General features: G+C 44.9%; 1 protein-coding gene across 1 annotated transcript in view; it reads left to right on the forward strand.

Moving 5' to 3' along the window:
• ADGRG7 (adhesion G protein-coupled receptor G7) overlaps positions 1 to 24238 on the forward strand; it is a 1214738-nt gene that overhangs the window by 900342 nt on the left and 290158 nt on the right. The gene's annotated exons all lie outside the window — the stretch shown is intronic.

The raw sequence follows: 24238 nt of genomic DNA on the forward strand, positions 1-24238 counted from the left end.
CGACCTGAATCCACTTAGATGGGCCCTATCCCCATAAAGCCAGATTCAGGCAGAACACTGCCCATACCATGGATCCGCTCTTAAGTGCTCTACCAACTTTTTGCCTTCGGCTCTGATCAGTCAGCTAACCTTTAGAGATGACAATGGAGATGATGGGGATGATGAAAATCTCTATACGGATTACAGGAGGCCAGGGGGCTGGATACTTCCCCTGATACAGGGTTGATTTAAATCCCTGGTCCTACAGCAGAGGAAACGGATTCTTTTGTGTGGTGATTAGACGTGCAATTGAGATTTTGGACTTACATGTCCCTTCTGTAGAGGTAAAAAAGGAATCTCCTAACAGAAATGATAAAGCCTGGACAGGTGTGAGGAAAGTCACTTATTATATGGTGGGGTTGTGCGACCTTACTGGGTAATAAAGTCACAATTCCCTATCATGTCTAGTCAGGTTCGTTGGGAAAATTAAAGCTCCATCATGGGTAGCTGTGGCTCAGAGCAGTCAAGCTTTATCAAAGGAACAAGTGTGAAGCCTTTTGAAATCCTAAATAGTTGAATAAGAAGAAAACATAACATATTAAAAAGTCAGCTCCAAGTTGCAAAAATGTATTTTTTTTAATCCTTAAATAGACACCTCATCAACAAAATCCACTGGTCACTTCAGGAGAAACGAATTTTTATACAAGCTATAAATCACAGATTCATTATAATCTACTGCTCTCGCGGTTTAGGGTTAGCCACAGCAAGTAACTTTTTTTCTAAGCATTTTTATTGTGACAAAGTTACCACAACAGTACAGAAACAAGAAATAACAATACCCAATCCCACCCACCGTTTCCGAACAAGTTTTTCTTACATATTTAGTTCAGATAAAACAAGCACCTTGCTCATTCTAAATACATATCTAACTGTGGCCATCACCTCCCGTGAGCACCACCGTCTGAGAGCTATTAACTACAGTAAATGCAAACTTTAAAAAAATTATAGTGCCCCATTCAGTTTGTAGGAGTGTCCAGTGTTAACAAATAGGCCTGAAAGAGGCTCCCTGTGTCCTTAAATCTCGGGGTCAGTGGGAGAGTGGGAGAATGAAGTCCTAGGTGATCATTACAAAAGACTAAGGGTCTGATTACGACCTTGGCGGGTGGGATACTCCATCACAAACGTGACAGATATCCCATCTGCCATATTACAAGTTCCATTATATCCTATGCAACCTGTAAAATGGTAAGCAGGATAACCATTACTTTTGCAACTGAGCATCTCATCCGCCAAGGTCCTAATCAGGCCCTAAGCCCTCCATCTACATTTTCGCTTTTGAGGTATGGTCCCTCCCCCAAACACAAGATATTTACCATTTAGCCAGCAGTAGAACCACAGACACAAATTTCCACACTGTCATGAGATATCCACAGTATATCTCAACAAATTAATTTTCAGAGACGGTGTCAGATTCTCCACCCATCATATGAGACAGAGTGTTAAATATTTTATTCCAATATCTGATAATTAGAGGGCACATCCAGGCCAGATGGGTAAAGTTGGCCTCTGATGTATAGCATCTTGCACATTTTGCGTCTTCCTACAGTGTGGATTTATAGGACTTAAGTGGAGTACAATAGATCTTGTGCGTAAATTTGAATTGTATGAATGCCAGCCAACCATTTGGGGGGAGAAACTGCACATCTGGTCGCAGCAGTAGTCCCATTCTTTTGTAGTGATCTCACTTCCCCTCCCATCTCACCTTGGCCTCTAGCACCACACCAGGACCCTCTGTTTGCAACATAGAGTACAGTTTAGTAGAAATACATTTATTGGAGCTAGAGTTGAGGAGCAATGTTACTGTTTGATATGGGTTTGGTTCCTGGAGAAATGATGGATAGCTGCTTTTTTTAGAAAGCTCTGAGACGGGAGTATGTAAAGGTGTCTGGTGCAATGAATCCCTGCCTCCCCCACTTGCTGGTAGTTCTGAATAATGTAGAAGAATACTATTTGGAAACAGTATGCGCACAACGTGCAAGTCACTGCCCCACTCTGAAATGACTCCCAAAGACATAGACAATTCAATTAAGGTTGTTCAACCATGGCATAGCCTTTTATTCATATGGTCACATACTATCAGAGAGAAATGATAACCATAGTTAGGCACACATTATTGCTATGAGAATACAGAACATAAGATCAGAAAAACAGCAAGATTGTGCAAGCAATACAACAGTTGTATCCACTTTCCATTACAGTGCAACAGTTCAGAATGCAAAAGTGCTAGAAAGCCCATTTTCCTGGAGAAATGATGGATAGCAGCTTTTTTCAGAAAGCTCTGAGGTGGTAGTATGAAAATGTGTCTAGTGCAGTGAATACCCACCCCCCACACGTGCTGGTAGTCCCAGATACTGTAGGATAATACCATTTGGAAATATGTCACCTATCCGGTGGACCACCCATTTCCTCAATATCAGCACAAATAGCTTGTCCCTGGTCAAATATGTTAGTGGATAGTGTGTTACGTTTGATCTGAGGTGTACAGTATCAGACAGTTAATCTTTCTACAGATCCAGTACCATGCCAATTACGTACTCAGGCCAGTGTTTTTTTCATAGCGACTGTGTTTAGGTATCTGACCAATCACAGCACTCAGCAGACACAGTTGAGCCATATCAAATTCCACCAAAATATGCGCCATGTGGGGCGGCAGATATAACCAATAATGGGTGAAGTGGGCCACGGCACAGTTATAATATAGCTCCAGTGTAACTAAACCAGCCTTCTCGTAGGGCAGGGTCAGTATGTCCTATTGCACTCTGGGCTGCCCACCCACCCAAGCCAATGAAATCATACAGGGAAATTTTAAAACAAGTATAGAAATTTAGGCAAAACTATATTTTTAATGAGGGGTCTATTCTTCCCATTAGAGATAGGGGAGATGGAACCATTTCCCTACCTGGGCTTTGCCATAGAGCCCCATCATTGTCAGTAGTCACCATATCTCTGTTCAGCTAACCCACTTCCTCAGGCATTTTATAGATGTCATACACCATCGAAAGAGGAATTCATTGTCTTGAGTCGTTGGAGTAAGGGGGAATATTGTAGGCTTATTCCAGTTGATCACTAAACCCGCTAGTGCCTGAAATAAGGAGAACTCCCTTATGACTGGACTCAAATTTTGGGCTGGGTCTCAAAGATACAAGTTAATGTTGTCTACATATAGTGATAATATGATATATCTGGGAGTGAAACTTTGTCCTCTGTTGCCGTGTTGTTGTTGAACCGCACAAGCTAGAGGTTCTGTTGCTAGTGCTTACCACAGTAGGTAGCGTGGGCGTCCCTGATGAGTGCCTCTCCGTATAAAGAAGGGGTCAGAAAGGTGCCCATTAGGACAAATCCTGATGGTGGGGCCAGACTGCCACAGCTTCCATGTCTGGATTTAGCTGATAAAGGAGAGCATTTTACAGGAAAATCAATTAGTTTGCAAGTACCTTAGCCAGTATCCTAGCATCAATATTTACAAGAGACAGTGACCCATGGGATTCACATTGTGTAGGGGTTTATCTAGCTTCAGGAATGTGATGAGAATGGTTTCTCTGAATGAGGAGTGGTAGAGTGCCCAGAGCTAGTGCCTCATTGAAGACTTGCAAGAGACTGGGTGCGAGTGAAAGTGGTTATGCTTTATAAAATTAATCAGGAAACCTGTTGTTCCCTGGGGATTTATTTATGGGGAGACTGGAGCTCACTCTGGAAATCTCTTCTATGGTGATTGATGCCTCCAGTAATTGCCTACAGGGACCCTCCTATCAGGCCAATGTTATGCAATCAAAGTAGGAATTGTAGTCCTTAGGGGAGGCATGTGTGGGATGCATATAATTCTGTATAGTATGCTACAAACTCTACTAGGATTGTCTCAGCTTCATATTTACATGCACCCCACAACAGGTAACTTGAACACAGCTATAAATGCACTCTTGTGGCAACCAACTCTGGCAGGGAGTCAAACACAGGGATCAATAGGGTCCAGTTGAAAAGTTACTTTGCAGTTAAAGCAGTCTTCAGTTCAATTCCAGGGTCTATGGACAAACGGCTAAAGGAATCAATGGATTGGTCCTGATGCAAAGTATAAGGTAAGCTGAAGATGCTCAAGGATGCTAAGCCAGTGAAGGGGGGTCTTCCTGGGACCACTCCTTAGCCCATAAACATGGTGAGGTGACTTTTGCCACAGGGGCTAATGTCGCTCGAAGTCTGGGTAAAGTCCAGCCTAAACCACTTGCCACTGGTTTCCAACTACAATGAAACCAGCTGTTCCTTTTAACTGATAGTAACTTCCTTGCTGGGTGACAAAACTGTACTTTGATGACTTTCCTGTGTCCAGAAACTCGGGTTCAAATTATGAGGCTTGGAATTTGATCTGCCAGGCTGCACTTCGGCAGTCATCAGCGATCAGGCTTTCATGGCTCCCAACTTGCCAAATCAGATTTCTTCAAATTTTGTGGCGCTCTGGCTGTAACAGGGAGTCAGCCATCTGATACTTGGAGTCACCTTTTCTGTCTGGGGCTCGGGGATGACTTTTTCTTGAGCAGGACATCACAGTCACAGTCAGAAGTGCAGACGGTGCAGTCCAATCTTTAGTGAAGCCACTCTTTGTTGAGTTCGGGGAACAGCAGGTCAGTCCTCCTTCGGTCCTCTCTCCAGTACAGAAATTATTTCAGGTCTGGGTGCTAGGGTTGCCACTTTTATGTCCAGTTGTTTCCCTTAAGTGATGTGGTGACTACTAGCCAATGGTCTACCAGGTCCTCTCGCAACTAGTGCTGACTTCCTGTGAAGTGTGGTATCTAGCTAACCCAGAATGCACCATTCTGCCCACTCCCAACTTGGCAGAACCCCTCTCTTGGCATGTAAAGCTCCCTACCCCATCCCAGAGGTGTGGATACCTAGGTGCTACATGCCCATGGGAAATCCGGTTTGGCAGTGGCCTCTTCCTCTCTGTCTGAGATGCCAACCTGTCCTCTAATACAGAAGAGCAGCCCCTCTTGTATGTGACTACCATTTGCCACACAAAGGTGACTTTCCCGTTGAAGCTCGCCTTTGGGCTCACACCTTGTTTAGCCTTAGGAGGTCACAAGAAAAATCCCAAACCAATTTAGAAAGAGAGAGTTTTTTGATAAATAGAATGACACCAAAATGACAAAAACCAATAAGTAGAACCGGAGATATGAATGTTTAACCTTTTCGATAGAAATAGTGCAAGAAGCACAAAACGTAATTTGCAGTTATCTGGTCACATAGGAACAGGTCAAAACCAAAAGCAATAGATCATGTGTTGGATACAGGGACTAGGTTCTTCCAGGTGGATAACTAACCTCTCAACTTAGTCTAGTTTCAAGCAAGAGGCACTCATCTATGGGGTCAGTGGCATACAGGCTGCTGGCTGGACCCAGAGATGGGCTTATCAATGGCAGTTTGCAGAAATCCTAGGTCTTGGTCAGAACTTTGCATTGGTGGTATGGTCGATGTCAGCGTGAAGAGCTGGTCGACAATTAGGACTTCATGTTGGCTAGAAATGCAGGAGGTTGTTCTTGATACAAAAAGCTCCAGGTGGCAGAGTCTGGGTCTGTGTCTGAGAAAGTCGTCTCAGCAGTCAGATGCAGGTCCTCCACTGGCCTCAGAGAAGTCCACTCGCACTCATGAGGAGACCGAGAACAGTTCTTTTTGGTGTGAAGAGCACAGAACCTCCAGTTTTTCAACTGGATTTCAGTTGTTGCAGTTTTTGAGTTGGGGGAGTGCTACACTCTCACATTAGCCATGTGTCTAGGGCCTGGGCAGAACCTCTTGATAGTTAGGACTCACTCCAGCAGAGGCCAACTGCATGGTTCAGGATGGTCTAATTGGCACTCATCAGCTGGGCAACTGCAGGGAAGGCCTCTGGAAGGTTGTTGTGTCCCTGTAGCTCAAGCAGGAGATTGGCCAACTGACCTTTGGAGTCCCTTCTGGGTTCCTGGAATCAAGAAAAGCATGTGGAGTCTTCCTTTAGGCTTCAGATAGCAGGGAAGTTCTTCTTCTGAATTTCCAAGTCCAGGAGTGTTCTGATGAGAGGTTCCAAGAATGCCACTTGTATTCCCTGTGCCAGCCTGTGTGTGGTGACAATCCCCTTTGTCTTACCCTAAGCTGGTTCTGGTCAGTTCTCCCACCTTTCACTGGGTATGCTTACAACCTGGCTAGGAAAAAAAGGGAAGGCAGGCCCATGTGTGTGCTGTATTTGCCAGTGAAAGGGCTGGCATCTTCAAAAGTCAGGAAGGTGCTGTATACACCCCAAAAGCTACCTTATGAAGCTTATGAACGGCTGAGTACAACCCCCACCATGCTAGCCTTCTCAGGAGAGGAACACATTTCACCACACCCAAAGTCCCCTAGTCCCCTGTCTGAGAGGAAAACACATCACACCATGAGAGTCAGTAACAGTCATGGAACCATGGACATTGGCAGAAAGGCACATTTTCTTTAGAGAGAAAAATGCAGAGTTTCTAAAAGTAGCATTTCCAGAATAGGAAATTACCATTCCACTTTACCATTAAAGAGGATTTTAAATTACAACTCAAACAACTAGAAGAAGTAAGTTTCTAACTGCTCACAAACTGAAGTTATCACTTATTTAGTGTAATAAGGTAACTCAATGTTAGTCTATCGGAGAGCTAGCCTTACCACAATGAAAAATGATTTTGAAGGTTTTCACTGCCAGGACATGCAAAACATCTTATATACCATACACACTGACCCATGAGCTATTAAGGCCTACTATAGCAGTGACTTCTAAGTATTAAAAAAGGAAGCTTTAGGACTGGCAAAAGGTTTATTTTACCAGGTCTAAATGACAGTTTTACAGTGCTACTTTAGTGGGTTGCACAATGAGTTCTGCATCTCATTTGTAAAATTTCATTTACAGGCTGTGAGTACATGTAGTGCTATTTACTAGGGGCTTCCAAATAGATTAACTATACCCATTACAAGTACACCAGTTTTATCATGTATAGGAGGGAGAGCACAAGCACCTTACCACTGTTTAGAAGGAGTAAAGTGTGCTGAGTCCTAATGCCAACAAAAACAGGTTTAGCAAAAATAGGGAAGTGAAAGCAAATATCTGGAGAAATACTATGCAGAAGATAGTCAATACCAACAGCTATGGAGTTCCCAAGAAGGGTCTCTCTGTGAGGTGGCATTCTGCTGGACTGGCGTATCGAGTTACTTTCCAACCCTACCTTCCAGCACCTTGCACTGACGAAGATAAGATGCGACCAGGCCTAAGTCATATTAGTGGCTCTGGATTGGCAGAAGAGAAAGCGGTATCCAGAGGCATAAGCATCTGTACCCCATCAGGCTTCCAATTCAGAAGGATCATCTGTTACAGCTGCAAGGCAGGGCTCTGCATCCAGGCCAGCACAATTTGCACCTTCATGCACAGAGATTCAGTTGCAGCAATTGACTGCGTTCGGTCTACCCCCTGAGGTTGTAGTTGGTATCCTTGCTGCATGGCGCTCCTCTACAAAGTTAATTTGCACTGGGCACTTGGACAAATTTGTGGCCTGGTGTTGTGTCTATAACATAGACTTATTACAAATTAAACTATTGAATGTCTTAATATTTGTTTTGTCTTTGGACCAGCGAAGACTTGCAGTGGGCACCATTAATAGTTATTTGTCGGCCTGTTTGCATTTGTTGGTACAGCTGCCCTTGTTTAAATCACCTGTTGCGGTGAGGCTTCTAGAAGATTTAACATGCATCTGTGATAAAGTGGCTTATTAGTTGGGGTTGATGGTAGTCTACCACAAGTAATAATGTCAGTATTCTTGTTAGTTCCAGTGATGATTTCAGTAATGTAATCCTGGGATCAACCCCTGATCACTACAGCACAGAGCAGAGAGGCTTAACTAAAGAAAATGTGTAAAGTATTTAGAAGTACCAAAACTGTTAAAAAGTCAAAAACACAACACAATACAAATCTCACTTCAATTTATAAACATGGAAAAATTGTAAAGAATAAAAATGACACAAAAAAGGAGCTGGACATATAAATGTTTGAGTTAGAGTGCCAAAAAGCACAGACTGTCAACCGTGCTGTACTGGTCATGGTAGACTGGGATGACAGTAAGGTTTAAGGCCAACTGCAATCAAGTATGGGTCAGATACAAAGGCCAGGTTTGTCTAGGTGGAAAGGTTTACCTTCTGACTTAGGGCCTGATTACGAGTCTGGTGGTCACAAGACTGCCAGACTCATGGTGGCGGTCGGCCCTTAGTCTCTGAAATGGAAGTTAAATATTCTGAGGAGGTCAAAGCAGCAGGCTGCGGCCGAGATGGGTTCCAAAAAGCTGGCTGGCCATCGGAAGAAGTCCTGATGCAGCCATTGACGTTTGGCAGGAAAGCTCAGTGCAGGAGAAATTCAAAATTCATGGCCAAGGAAGGTCCCTCACCACCCAGATATATTTATCACTTTTGCACTACAAAGATTTGTACTTAGTCACTTTTTCTAAGCCTGGATTCCTTCAATGGTGCAAGGCTGCAAGCTGTACCTGAAGAAGGCTACAAGAGGCTTGACACCTTCCCTGCAACATCCTGCTGAAATTGATTTGCTGCTACGGAAAGCTTGGAGCAAGAGAAACCTAAATATTTGGCCCAGTTGCAACGCCCCTTCTACGGATTAACTTGGAAGGTTTGTTCCAGTTTTCTGTCAGTTTTCAAGGGAAAGTCCTTGAAAAGGTTTCCAAGTCCCATGTTTTAGGGTTAGACAGGAGTAACAGGAGCCACAAACAGAGTCCAGGGCAGGTCCTGTTGTAACTGCTCAGCTGGGCTCTCTCAGAAAAGTGGACTTCTTGCAGCTTTTGTGTCCCGGTAGTTGAATGAGAGTTCAGCACACAGACCCTTTGAGTCCATGCCACATCACAGGTCACAGCAACAGGTGCAGTCCTTCTTCTGTCTTCCACAGGTCAAGTAGTTTTCTGAGGAGGGTACTGGGTGTACCACATTTATGCCCAGTGTCAGTCTGTGGGTGGGGTAAACTCCTGGCCACTCCCTAGCCAATGGGATAAAAGTTCCAAGTTTGCAGGACTTCCTGTTAGTTTTACTGTAAACTATCCTGCAATGCCCTTCTCTACCTAAAATCAAAATGGCAGAACCATTCTTCCCCTGCGCAGAGCTCCCTGTGCCCACCCAGAGGTGTGGCTATGATTATAGGCACATTCTCCCTTGTGGTCATTGAAAACCGGTTCTGGTAGCAACTCCTCTCCTCCTTGGATTGATGTCTAAGCAGGACAATTTCCATGGCAGGGCCAGGTTTGAGCTACATCTGCCCATTACAGGGTAGCCATCCTTTAAAGTTATGTTCCTGGGCACAGCCCAGATGGCATCCTGTCAGGGGAATGTCAACCCCTCTTACTTTGTCTCAGTTCGGGGACGTCACTTCACATATCATCAAGGAGCCATTTAGCTCCTGGTGACAGCAAGGACAAGCAAAAGGGCACATTTTGCTCAAGAAGGAAAATTAAAATTTTCTACAACTGTAATTTTCAAAATAATAATATAAAATTTGACTTGCCATTAAGTTGTATTTTAAATTACAATTAAAGTGAGTCCTTGAATCATTTTTCTAGATATTCCCAAACTGAAGTTAAGCATTATAAGGTGTTTTAACCCAGTGGTTCCCTGGGACAGGCAGTCTTTCCACAATTAAAAATTACTTGGAGGCTTTTCGCTCTCAGGACATGTCAAACATTAAAAAAAAACATGTCCTTCTTTTTATGAACCATGCAACAGGCCCTGTGGGCATGCAGGGCCTAAATTAGGAATGACATAAGTATTATAAAGGAAGGTTTAGACATGGGAAAAAGGTTCAATTGGCAGCTTTAAAAATGCCTACCCAGGCTGCAATGGCAGGCCTGGAGACATACTTTACATTGTCACTTTAGTATTGGCACAATATGAGCTGCAGTCCACTAGTGACATTTAACTTACAGGCCGTGTGAACGCTGTTGTGCCATGTACTAGAGCAAGATAAATATGACAATTAGGAGTGTAGACAATTTTGACATGTTTTAGGGGTCAGAGCAATTGCACTGGAGCTTGGTTAGCAGGGTGCCTGTGCACAGAGTCCAAATAACAATAGTAGTGTTCCAGAAACAATTGAAATAACCATACAAATAGAGGCCATTTCCTACAGTATCTTTCCCCCTAAACTCTTTGATGCCACAGTTGGATCTCAATTTATTCCTAACTTTCCTCATATGTACTCCCTTTGGCAAAATGCACAGCTACTCATTGCATCATCTGACTTCAAAAATTCCTGCCTTGTTGTGGCTACTTGAGTTATTTGCGTGTAACCGTCCTACATCACCTTTTTTCCAGGCAATCTGGTGTTGATAACCAAGGCAACCATGTTGCCAAAATGTGCCACTCCTTTTTATGTTGGGCAATTCATCATCCACCCAAAGATCTTTGCTCCGCCTCACCCCTTGGAAGACTACGAGAGACCCTGCAGACTGACTCCTAAAAGAGCCTTGGCCTTTTACATCAATTGCACCAAAGACCATTAGTGAACCATCAGTTCATTGTCAAGGTGAATAGTCCTCTGCATCAAGATCTGGTATGCATCAGAACAAGAAGCAGCATATGAAAGGACTGAGGGTCATTCCACCCAAGCAAAGGCTACTATCATTGCTTTGGCATGGGGAGTGCCTTTTCACGTCATTTGCCATACACATGTTAATAAATCACTAATGCCTTGACAGCCAGGTCTGATGTGAAGGGCATCTAGCCTGTTCGATCCTGTAAGACTTTTTTGTCTGATCCCATTTCATAGACCCTCCACTTTGACAAGTACTTCTTTTGTATCTATTCAAAAGATGAGGTGTCTGTGGTTAGAAGTATCCAACAGAAGAAAAAGTTATTTACCTTTCATAATGCGCTTTCTGGTGGATACTCTATCTAACCTCTGACTCATCACTGGCCATGTGCCTTAATGTTCTGTGGAATGGTCTGTTTTTTTATTTTTATGGTTCCAATCTTGAGATCAGCCCACTGGTACTACCATCGTTTTTTTAGTTCTGCGTCTGAGGACGTGGACAGTGTACAGAAAGAGACCGATGTCAGCGTGCAGGGATGGTATTTATAAGCATTTCCAGTTGTGATTTCTTGATGGAACAAAGTCAAATAGGATCTGCACAGTACTACCTATCGACGCACAGCGGCACTGTTATGTGAACGTATCCTGATCCGGAACTGCTATGTGAAAGTATCCAGATCCAATTTGGAGTCTGGGGATTATCTAAAGGTAAACAATCTGGGTTAAATTGTGTGTCACGCAGAACAAGCATTACTGAAGGCAAGTAACTAGTTCATAAATGCAAAAGCATTGCACAATGAAAACTCTACTTTGTGCACTACTTGTTCTAGTGTTATGACAAACATGTAACCCTATTGATGGTTTGATGTCTGTATTGTGCCCCATTCAGGATTGTGCCTTTCTGTACCTAGACCAGGCTAATTGCTATAATTATAACGATTTAGGAGAATATGGTCATTCTTCTCAAATGAATTTTGAACAAAAAATGTAATACTGTTTCATTTTATAATGCATATTGCCCCTGCATGATTTAAAAACAACATTGACACTTTAGTAGATTTGGCAATGTATGGACTGCATGTTACTGTTTCTGTTGAAGTTACCTCTTTCAAGACATTGCCCATCAGCCACACATTCTATGTATTCTGGAGCCTGAAGAAATACTTGCCACATGTGCATGCTAAAAGACCATTTGTTGCAAAGTTATTGTAAGGCAACTACCTTTTTGGCAGTTCTGTAGACACACTGGGTGTAGCTCTGTCATCTCAAATGAGAAACACTCAATGTGGGGTCCTCACAATGTCTATTTTATTTTGATCTACAATAGCACAGATTCCTGGCAGAGTAATTTCCTGAGACTTGGCAAGAAGGCCACCTTCTTGTACAAACTGAGTGAAAAATGACTCTCAAGTGAAATCTGTAGAAGCGGCTTTCTAGTAGTAAAATAACCTATTGCCTTTTCTAAAGGTCTATGTCAATAGCATGTAATCATTGTCAAACTCACTAAACTATATTTTTTGCAATCCTATCAGGTTTGTCGAATATGTTTAAAATGCACAATTTAGCACTCTATTTTCTTGTATTGACTTTAAGGATAGCACCACACAATTGTTTGAAGTGTGAGCCCCTCCAACATAGGTTGGCCTGTTAGCCCCACCTCTAAATTCCCCTAAAGGCTTGGGTCTAGTTGCACCCATGCAGCCACCACAACACAAACTCTGTCTCTAAGAGCAAAATGGGTGATTGGTAAAAAAAAAGTGGAACATGTTTGTGAGAGGAATAAAGACAACAAATGTCCAATCAGGTGAAATGAACTGAACAAAACAAGGTGACACCAGGCTAGGTACCTGACACTGGTAATTCACTGAACTCTGATTGAAAGTACATATTGGCCCTCATTATTGGCAGTATTCTCAGAATAACGCCGATGCCAAGGGCGCCAGAAGACTTCCACCCGCCATATTATGGACACTCTAGGATTTCCTCCACAATAAGGGCAGACATTCTGCAGTAGTCATGCTGGCGTACGGTGGCGGCCTGGTGCTGCTACCACCAGCACAGACCCACCAGTAGGATGCCGTCAGCTGTATTAAGGCCATTACTACGGCCTGGCGGTGTCCTGCTGGCAGGGCGCTGCTGGCGGTGGCAGCGCCCCTTCCCGTTCCCTGCCGGACGACCTCCTCGCCGGGCAAGGTAAGTCGGGGTTTGACAGGGGAGGGGGGTTGGAGGGTAGGGTTTTTTTGTGTAAGTGTGTGGTGTCTGCCTGTGTGTATGAATGTGTTTGTGAATGTGAGTGTTGTGGTGTATGCATGGTTGTGTGAGTGAATGCGTGTATGAAAGTTGAAGTGAGTGCGTGTCTGAATGTCAATGTGTATGCATGCCTGAATGGGTGTTTGGATGTCTGTATGAATGCATGCCTGAATGCGTGTTGGTATATAAGAGTGAATGCATGCATGGAACTGTAGGTGTATGTCTGCTGCGTGTGAGTGTCTGTGTGCATGTATACGGGGAAGTGGTGTGGGGTGAGGGGTGCTGTGACTGCAGGGGTGTTGGGGTGATGTGAGTGTGTGTGGCTGTGTGTGTGTATGGCTGGGGGTGGGGCAGTTGTGTGTGGGTGCGTGTTTGCGTGTGCATGAACGGGTGTTGTGTCTGCAGGTGTGTGCTTGTTTGGGGGTGTTGGAGTGTTTGTGAATGAATAGGAGGTGGGGGATGTGTGTTTGAATCAGGGTTTGGGGGGTGAGTTTGGATGGGGGGTGCTTGTGGGGGTTAGGTGCTTGCTGGGGGACACCTACCGGTGACAGGGAAGGAATATTGCTAACACCACGGAATCCATGTCAGTAGGCTGGTTCATGATGCCGCCAGCCGTACTCTGTGGGAATCCGGGTCTGCAATGATACCGCCACATTAACCCTGTCGGTCATTGTGTTTAATCGCTAGCAGCACCAAGTGTGCAGTGTGCACTCTACACTGGAGAAACCCATCCTTTGTTTATGCAATGTTCTAGTGTTATATCAGCCAGGTCATCTCTACAGTGACTGCCCCCAGGAAAGACCAACACTGTTTTGCAGATACCTGCAGCGGGGAAGCCATCTGACTTGGGAGAGCACACTAATTTGGGTACACCTACCTGATGGGCTGACGTGCAAACACGGAAGGGCCAACTTGAACCCACTACCCCCTCATCAAATGCTTCACCTTATGCTTTTCCCCAGTAGTTCTTTTCATTTTAGCTGTGATCCTAGCACCAAGGCATGAAGAGCAACATGGATAGTTCTCCTGGCAGTCCCTCTCTACTGGCTGCAGAATCAAAAGGCACCAGCGGTTTGGCTTGGCTAGTGGGTGTGCACTGTTAGCAGAAGCTTAGCGTGCATTGCTAAACCAGATTGAACCAGTTAACCCTTAAAACACCGTCTCTCACAGAGAGGCATCCGATTGGGTCTGCACCAGGTTGTAATTGTCAAAAAAAGAAAACAAGCATTGAGAAAGCCATTAGGTCTCTCCCATGATAGATTTATTTCCTGTGGTGGAGTGGACTTGAATTGCAAGGAGTGGAGTGGCACTGTGTGGCATGGATTGGCTACGTGTGGGATGGAGTTGACTGACATTGTGTGGTGTGGAGTGGAGTGGAGTGGAATGGCACTGTGTGGCCTGAATTGGGATGGCATTGCATGGCCTAGATTGGATTAGCAATCTGTGGCATGGAGTGGACTGGAATGCATTGTTTGGAGGGGTGTGGAGCAGAGTGGAGTAGAATGGTGTGGAGTGGAGTGTAATTGCGTAGAGTGGAGTGTAATGGTGTTGTGTGGCTTAGAATGGAGTGGCATTGTGCTGCGTAGAATGGATTTGTGTGTGTGGCGTGTGGTGGCATTGTGTGACATGGAGTGTAGTGGCATTGTGTGGCATGGATTTGAATTGAATGGCATTGTGGAGCGTGAAGTGACTTTGTGGCATTGTGGAGTTGTGTGGCATTGTGTGGAGTGGAGTGGAATTGAGTGGGGTGGAGTGGAGTGTATTGAAGTGGAGTGGAATGAAGTGACATTGTGTGGTATGGAGTGGAATTGTGTGGCATGGAGTGGAATTGTGTGGCATTGTGCAGACTGGAGTGGAGTGGCATTATGTTGAGTAGAATGAGTTGGGGTGGAGTTGATTGGAGTGGATTTGAGTGGAGTGGAATAGAGTAGGGTTGTACTGAGTAGAGTGGAACTGTGTGGCCTTGTGTGGAGTGGAATGGAGTGGAAATGTGTGGCATGGAATTGATTTGTATGGCATTGTGCAGAGTGGATTGGTATTATGTGAAGTGGAATAGAATTGTGTGGGATTGGGTGGTGTGGAGTGGTATTTTGTGGAATTGTGTGGAATGAAGTGGAATTGTGTGGTATTGTGTATAGTAGAATTGTGTGGCATGGAGTAGAGTGAAATGGAACTGTGTGGCATTGAGTGGAGTGGAATTGGATTTTGTGGGTTATTATGTGAAGTGGTTTGAATTGTGTGGCATTGTGTGGAGTACAATTAAGTGGAGTGGAATTGTGTGGCATTGTATCGTGAATGGGAATTGTGTGGCATTGTGTGGTATGGAGTTGAATTGTGTTGCATTATGTCGAGGGGAGTGGAATGAATTGTGTGGCACTGTGTGGCATGAAGTGGAATTGTGTAGTATTTTTGGTGTGGTATGGCGTGGTGTGGATTAGAGTTAAATTGTGTGGAGTGGAGTGGAGTGGAATTGTGTAGCATTGTGTGGCTTAGAGTATAGTGGAGTGGATTGAAGTGGAGTGGAGTTAAATATAAAGGACGTTTGCACACAGATTAAATTATAGCAATGAAATGCAACATGCCAGGCATACATGTTGCACACCACAGACTTTAAGGAAACAGCAGTGTCTGCTGATCAATGAAGCATCATACCGGTTTCAGGATGAGGTAGAGCATGACCATAGCAGCAAGTATGTTAATAGACAAGATAAGCAAGTTGTCAGTAGCATTTTAAGAACAGTAGCTGAATTCTGTAACCTGAATGAGAAAACATGAGGAAGGGATGGGTGAGAGAGGGAAGAGGGACCATGGACAAGGAGGGATGGGAGGTGAAGAAGAAATACCTCAGTAATTGTGCAAGCAGCAGATGGACACTAATCAAAAGGAAGCAATCTGTGCTTGGTCCATACTCCACAGAAGAAACAGGAGGAGATGCCTGACACACACTGGGCAATTAGGAGGCAGCAAAGAAGAGTGGCAATGAAGCCAACAAACGGTAAGCATTGTGTGTGCTCCAAGCACTTTTTTCTAAACAATAACCCTCGCAGCAACGACCTTGAATGTGTTGTCTGCAGATGATACCTAAACAACAACAAATTTTTTTTTATTAAAGGCTTCCCATGGCCAGGTGGTGTTGTACCGATCACTTTACTAGGGGGATCCTTAAACGATGGTGCCATAGACAACTGACCACTTTGCCAATGCCTTAAGATCGTAGGGCTTGATTACCATCTTGGCGGGTGGTGTTACTCCATCACAAATGTGGCAGATATCTTGCCTGCCAAATTACAATTCCATTATATCCTATGAAACTCATAATATGGTGGATGGAATATCTGTCATGTTTATGACTGAGTATTCCATCTGCCAAGATGTAATCAGGCCATTAGGGATGATAATTGAGCATCATAAGTCTGATGAAAGTAGGCATACAACTATGAGCTTCTAAAGTATAGATAACTGGCCAAAAATACTTACATCTAAACAGTTCATATATGCCACAGAAGAGAAAAAAATAAAATGTATATTTGTCTGACTTGACTGTCCTACGCATGGACTGAAGCAAACAGCATCTGAATGGGTCCAGGCCTTAGGAAAGCTGTGAAGGGGCCTAGTGATTCCCAGGCTAAGAATAGAAGAGTATGCTTGTTGGTGTTGTTTGCAGGAAGACATTTTTTTTGTGGCCTGAGCACATTTTGAGTGAGAAGTAGGCCCTCACTGAAGGTTTCAGTAGATCTTGTGCTGCACAATATTATTTATAGGGCAGGATTCATTGAATTTAAAAAGTTGGCCAAGTACTTTTAAGTTTTACGTGTCCTGGTAAAGAAACACTCCTACATTTGTTTTTTATCACTGTGAGACCTACCCTGCCTATAGAATAACATTAGGTTACCCTATAAGTGCTAACATTTGATTGGAAACACATATAACTGTCCTGTGTGGACTCAAATGAATTGTAATTTAAAAGCCTCTTTAATGGCAAAGTCGGATTTTAGAATACAATTTTGAAAATGGCACTTTTAGAAAGTTGACATTTTCCTGCCCTAACTTTTCTGAAGCCTTCTAGGAGTTTCCAGCTGCCTGGGCCTATTAATTGCTGCACCACCAGGGATTCGTATTGGGCCCAGACAATGAAGAATATGACCTGGGTCTAATGAGGGAGGGCCCTCTTGCAACGGGAGGGGTGGAGGTGTTTCCTGCCCCACTTACATTTCAAAGGAGCTGTTTTAGCACACTCACAAGGAACTTGACACTAAGCTTTTGTCATCCCAGACATCTAGGGAGGAGGGCGGGGAGGAAGGAAATTCCAGAACCATCTGTGAGGGGAAAGATTCAGAAGTTTCTTCCACTTGAAAGCTGGTACCAGATATAAATAATGGGCTCTCAGGCCGACTCTTCAGTTCACTCCTGGACATGTCGAAGACTACAGGACTGCCATATACTCAAGAGGATTGCCTTGTTGCTTGAGGCCTGCCTTGTTTCTCAGACGACTGCCTTGCTGCTACCAGAGGACTGCCCTGCTGCTTCAGGCCTACCTTGTTCTTCAGAGGACTGCCCTGCTGCTTGAGACCTGCCTTGATGTTTAAGGAGATGGGACTATCTCCTTGAAGCCAGGACTAACAGAGTGCCTCCTTGGGTGAGTGGCTGACCTCCTGTTCTGAGCTACAGGGACACAATGAGCTCCAGAAGCCTCCCTGCAACTGCCAAGCTAACCTGCTTCAACTGGCCCTGCCTGGACCTGCAACTTTCCTAGCTGGACCTGCAACTGTACCTGCCTCTCCTGGATGGCCTCTGCTGGAGTCAGTTCCTGATCCACAAGAGGTGCCTCCCCATGTCCTAAACCCTTGGCTGACATCAGTTGAGCTTCTCCAGTGAAATCCTGAAACTTTGAACTCTGTATGCCCGAGCTTCCTGAGCTGATCACAGACCTGGGGACCCCTAGTAGGAATATTGAACGGGAGGGGGCACACACCCCAGCTCAACCAGCCAATCATAGCTCGGGGGACTCCATCACCAGGCATAAATATTAAAGGGAGGCACGTAGCCTACCTCCCCGAGCCTATTGCATCCCTCGGGACCCCATCATCCGGGACCGGCCCCACTGTGATGCTGTGGTAGACCATTCCGGGACACTGTTTCAACACTCGGAAGACCACAAGCAGGGAAAACCTGTCTGCTTCCACTCAGCGGGGCTTTACAAATGCTCCTGCCAGGTGGGAGCAGACATTTGTTCACCTGCCTACGCTCTTGCAGGCAGGGAAACTCTGATTGGTCTGCCCGGCGTGAGCAATGAAAAAAATACCTGCTTCCACCAGCCAGCTCCCAATGCACCCAGGATAAGTGCATGCGAGGAGGCGGCAAGGTCATGTTGGCCCTAGGGCTCCCCCTGTGCCCCCAACATAGGCCCATATTTATACTTTTTGATGCAAAACTGCGCAAACGCAGTTTTGAGTCAAAGAGTATAGCGCCGGCTTGCATGATTCCAGAGTGAAAGCCAGGCGCCAAATTTATGGAACCCCTCAAGTTGGTGCAAAGGGTGGGCTAGCTTCAATAAAAATGATGTTAGCCGGGTGGGGGTGACAGTATAGGAGAAGGGGGTTTTACACCAAAAAATGATGTTAAGCTGGTTAGAGGCAAACAAAATGCCTCTAACCAGCCTAGCGTCATTTCCTGATGCAAAACCATCCATACCACATGACTCCTGTCTCATAAAAGACAGGAGTCATGCCCACCACCCAAATGGCCAGCACAGGGGACAAGGGTCCCCTGGACATTGCCATTGCACCCAGTGCCATGTAGGGGGGCCCATTTCAGGGCCCCCAAAGGCACGTTAAAAAAAATAATTACCTCTACTTACTCTACTTACCTGGGATGGGGTCCCCCATATCCTGTGATGTCCCTCTGGTGTGGGTGGGGGTGTTCCTGGGGCTTGGGGTGGGCACCTATGGGCTCTTTACATGGTTTCATTATTTGGGCCCACCTGCCTCCCGTGCACTATTTTTGCACGGGAGGATAAATAAGGCGATAGGGCCTTAGAGTCATTTTTTGGATGCAAATGCCCACCTTGCATCTCATTGATGCAAGGTGGTAAATATAGAGTTAAGTTAAGCTATTTCCGCACAAACTGAGTATAAATATGGGCCTTAGTGTCTTGTGGGTGCCCAGGTAGGCACCCCGGCACCCACCTATGGCCCCCGGGAAATAATACTTAAAAATAATAAATTAGTGGTTGCAGCAACTCTATTATTCACTGCTTCTTTCAAGGAGTGCCCTTAATGCCCTTCAAGGGCTTTTTAAACATATTTTTCAGCTTGGTGGGGCTCCTAGAAAGCAGGGAGTCAAGACCAACCATTTTTTTAATGTTGTGTGGGTTCTCCATGGAGTGAGGTTGGCAGCCAGGCCCTGTGGACAACCCCATGCTGTGCTTGGCTAAGGTTGGCTGTATGCAATGGGGGGTTGGATTCATGTATGGTAATAAAATATTTCTTTACATAATAAAAACCCTAGAAATTCACTGAAAAACATTCCACAGCCCCAATGTTATGTTTTGTGGGTGCCCCAGGTGGGCACTGGGGCACCCATATACAATAAAGAAGACCCTGGGTATAGGGGCCACAGAGCCACTAGAAGTTCGGGGTGGGGAGATGCACTCCTCTGCCCTTTTTTTAAAAAAATGAAAGGATTGGGGTCCCCAGGGCCTATGATGATAGGGGAGGGGGGCATGTGCTCCATTCCTCTAACGTTAAGAATTTCTGGCCCCAGGGTATTGGGTCCCTGGTGCCTTATTTAGGCTGCCTGCCCCCCTCCACTTCAAAAAAACAAAAGGCCCTGGGGATGGGGTCCCTGGGTCCTATGTTGGTTTGGGGAAGGGGGCATGAGGCCCCTTCCCCTTAATTTGAAAAAAAAAGAAAATGGCCTCTAGCAATTCTTTTAAATTATTTGTGGAGGTTGGCGTTAGTGTGGCCCCACTCTCTGAGTCTATTTGGGCAGGCAGGAAAACTCTGATTGCTTCTGCCCGATGTGAGCAACAACAAAAATACCTTCTTTCACCAGCCGGCTCCCAATGCACCCAGGAAAAGTGCATGTGAGGAGGCTGCAAGGTCATGGTGGCTATGGAACTCCCGCTCTGCCCCCCAACATAGTGTCTTGTGGGTCATAGGTGGGTGCCAGGTAGGCACCAGGCACCCACCTATGGCCCCAGGAAATAATGCTTAAAAAATAATAAATTAGTGGTCGCAGCAACTCTATTATTCACTGCTTCTTTCAAGGAGTGCCCCTTAATGCCCTGCAAGTGCTTTTTAAACATATTTTTCAGCTTAATGGTGCTCCGAGAAGGCACAAAGTCAACACCAAGCATTTTTGTTAATGTTGTGTGGGTCCTCCAGGGAGTGGGATTGGCAGCCAGGCCCTGTGAACAACCCCATGTTTGCTTGGCTAAGATTGGCTATATGTAATGGGGGTTTGGATTCATGTATGGTAATAAAATATTACTTTACATAATAAAAACCCAAGAAATTCACTGAAAAACAGTCCACAGCCCCAATGTTATGTTTTGTGGTTGCCCCATGTGGGCACCCACATATAATAAAGAAGACCCAGGGGGTGGTGTCCACGGAGCCACTAGAAGCTCACTCACGCACTCCCCTGACCTTTTAAAAAAAATGAAAGTATAGGGGTAGGGGGTCCCCGGGACCTATAGAGGATAGGGGAGGAGGACACGTGCTCCGTTCCTCTAACATTAAGAATTTTGGCCTCAGGGGATGGGGTCCCTGAGGCCTTATTTAGGCTGCCTGTCACCCTCTGCTTTAAAAAAATAAAAGGCCCAGGGGATGGGGTCCCTGGGGCCTATATTGGTTTGGGGAGGGGGACACGCGGCCCCTTCCCCTTAATTTGAAAAAATCGAAAATGGCCTGTGGCAATTTTTAAAAATTATTTGGGGAGGTTGGCGTTACTGTGGCCCCACTCTCTGAGTCCATGTGGGCCGTAGGGACTCCATTCCCTGTGGCCAATTTTTTTTAAAAGGGGAAGGGGCACACCACTCGCCCCACAATCCTCTAAAGCCCCAGGGACACTTGCAGGAAGGAAAACAGATTGCTCATGCCCGGAGAGAGCAAGTAAAAACAGTTGCTCCCTCCGGGTGGGTGCAAAGCTGGCTTATTGTGCTCCCAAGATGGGAGTATGTGGAGAGCTGCCTTGGGCCACGGAGGCCCTCGGTGCCCTCTGCAGTCCCCAACATTTTGTTGGTGCCCCGGGTTGGCACCAGGGTGCTCACTTACAATTAAAAAAAGCCTGGAGATAGTGTTCCCAGGGCTACTGGAGGCTCAGGGAGTGGGGCTGGTGCCCCTCCTCTTTATTAATAAAGAAGGCCGAAGAGGATGGGGTCCCCAAGGCCTACAAAGGCTCTGGGATGGGGGCGCGTGTCCCACTCCCCTAACATTAAGCCTTTCAGCCCCAGGAGATGGAATCCTCAGGGCCTAAATGAAGTTCAGGGAGGGGACTACATGTTTTCCACCCCTTTAAAAAAGGAAAGTGCCTGGGGGATGGGGCTCACTGGGGTGAATAGTGGCTTAGGAAGGGGTGGGTGCAAGACCCTTACATAAACACTTACACTCATTAAACAGAAAAAGGTTGTATAAAAGTAGGTAGAGAAATAGGAAAACAAAATAACACACTCATTGGATGATAGTGATGTCATCAATGATGTCAGTTCAGAAGTCACAGTGATGTCGTAAATGATGTCATAGAACATGTCATGAGTGATGTAATATGTGAAGTCATGACCAGTGCATGGAGAGGCGCTAATTATAACTAGTGAATTTCTGTGTTTTTTTAGTTTAGTTTTTATTTTAGTTTTTTAGTTTAAAACAGTACGTCATCATTGAGATTTTCATCTAACTATATTGTCACATTAACCTTTGGTTTTGGTTTTTCAGTGATTATAGTAGGTATAGTTAGATCTGCTTTTCAATAGATGTAGGCTTTTATTGATTTGCTAATAATTTTGGCACTGTTTGATGAATCTTTACAAAACTTTATTAAAAAAAAGTTCATCCGCCTCAGCTCCTTCCTGGAAAGTTTTGTGGTGATCTGTTAAGCTGGAGCTGAGAAAAAAGGTTGGTCCCAAAATATAAAATCTCCATGCATTTTCCATAGACTTTTACAGACATCGGTGAAGGAAAAACTGCTGAACAGAATTATACCGAATCGGCAGGAAAATAGATTTGGATCTGCAGAGTCTGCTTTTTGTGATTTGCTGTAAATCTGTTAAGAAGTAGAGGAATCAACAGTAAAAAAATTATTGTATGTTTGGATGGTGGGTTTGTGGAAATGAAGGAAAAAAAACTATATAATGGGGTAGCAGAAGCGCATGCTGTTCCCCTAGATTTAGAGAGGAGGTGTCTAAGGGATAACTACTGTGAAGATTACAAATGCCTATTGCTTTTAATTAATTTTTACAATCTTGGGGGACTCATGCGGGATCGGGAATAGTAAAAATGAATAGATGAGTTCACAATACATTGTATTATTAGAAATGGATATTGTGGTTCTTGGTTTTGAGAGAAAGTGTGTAAGAGATGGTTAAATCTTATTTTTTTTAAATGATCATGCGAGACTCTCATGAGAGCTGGTAAAATATAAAAGTATTTTTAGCTTTGCTAATAACTTTGGCTCAGTTTGATGAATCTTTACAAATGTTCAACAAAATATGAGGCTCACTTCAGCTGCTATCTGGAAAGTTTCTGAGTGATCTGTTAAGTGAGAATCCCAAAATGCTTTTTCCCCATTCATTTTTCCATGGGGATTTTTAACAGGAATAGGGGCCGAACCACTGGACAGATTTACACCAAATTTGGCAGAAAGCTATGTCCTAGTTCAGAAAGTGACCTTTTTGCTATTTAGTGTGAATCCGTTCTGTGGTTTTCTAGTTATTAAGTGTAATACATACACTTAATAACTAGGTGATGAAGGATCACAAGAAAACAATAGGCATCCAGGACAAAAAATTGGGATCCCAAAGGACACAATGAGTCACAGAAAAATGAAATATCCAAGAATGAAGTGACTTAAACAGATGGAATCACCAAAGAACAAAAATATAATTCCACTGCAACGAAATGGCTTTGCCTTCCTCAGGTAGTACAAGATGGCTTGCTCAATGGCTGCAATGTCAACTGTGCAGCCACTGAGCAAATGTTGTAGTGGAAAAATCTTTTTGTTGTTTGGTGAGTCTATCTGGTAGACACAGCTGCAGTCCAAACTGCTGAACGGATATTCACCACATTTAGCCGAAAGCTAGATCTTGGTCAAAGAAGACAGATTTTTGTGTTTTGGCATAAATCTGTTCAGTAGTTCTGGAAAAAGTAAGGGTAAATACATTGTACATACCTCACCGTGGAGGATCCGAGGAACTGACAGATCTCACCATAAGATTTAATTGGCTGTCACTACTTCAACCAGGAAGTGGTGGCAGCCGTCTTAGGACTTAGGACTCGGTCCCGAGTCCCAAGAAAAAGGCAAACATAAAAAAAGAAAACATAAGGGGGCCAGGCACAGATACCCTGACCCCCTAAGCCTGGCGGGCAGGTCCCACTCGTACCGTGTCTGTGGCCAAAAACAAACATTTTTAATTTTGCCATGACTTCACTCAGGATCTGTGAATCTGTGGCAAAAATTTAAAAAAAATGGACTCCCATGCATTTGAAAATAAACCTCCGGGTGGGCCAGTGCCTGGCAGTTGGCGAGGCATGTATCTAACAGGAGGTCCGTGTGACTCCCCTCTCCAATCCTCCATGCGGCCCAGGATATCCCATCTTCCAGGGTTGATAATTTCATAAGGAGGAGGGGGTCACAGGGTCCCCTCCACGAGCCTTTAGGAGGCCCTGGGAACCCCGTCCCACAGGGCCATATTTCAAATAAAGGGGAGGGGCTACGAGGCCTCCCTCCCTGAGCCAGACAATGACCATGGGGGCCCTGAGGCTGGCTCAATGATGATGTTCCGCGATCCCTATAATCCCCAGGACACCATCTATTTTCCTGGCCATGAGCCGAGGCAGGGAATATGCAAAGTTCTCCCACAGTGCCTGAGCACAAAACTTTTCCCTGCCTATGCGCTATGCCAGGGAAATGCTTTGATTCCACACACCCTGAGGGAGCAAAGATTTAAAAAAATTGGGAATAGTTGTGCTGTGCCATGGATGAACACCAGGACATGCCTCTTTATTATTGAAAAAAAAGTAAATGCCACAGGGCCCTGGGGGCACCCCCCGTGGCCCCAAAAGTAATAATGGTGTAGAATGCCTCATGTGGGCACCTCTTAGATAAAAAAAAATGACAGCTCCTGTGTGATACATGAAATGGGGCTGCTTGCAGAGAGCCGGCGGGGCTGCAGGAGCT

This window comes from Pleurodeles waltl, chromosome 8, assembly GCF_031143425.1.
Source record: "Pleurodeles waltl isolate 20211129_DDA chromosome 8, aPleWal1.hap1.20221129, whole genome shotgun sequence".
In the NCBI taxonomy this organism is placed as follows: Eukaryota; Metazoa; Chordata; class Amphibia; order Caudata; family Salamandridae; genus Pleurodeles; species Pleurodeles waltl.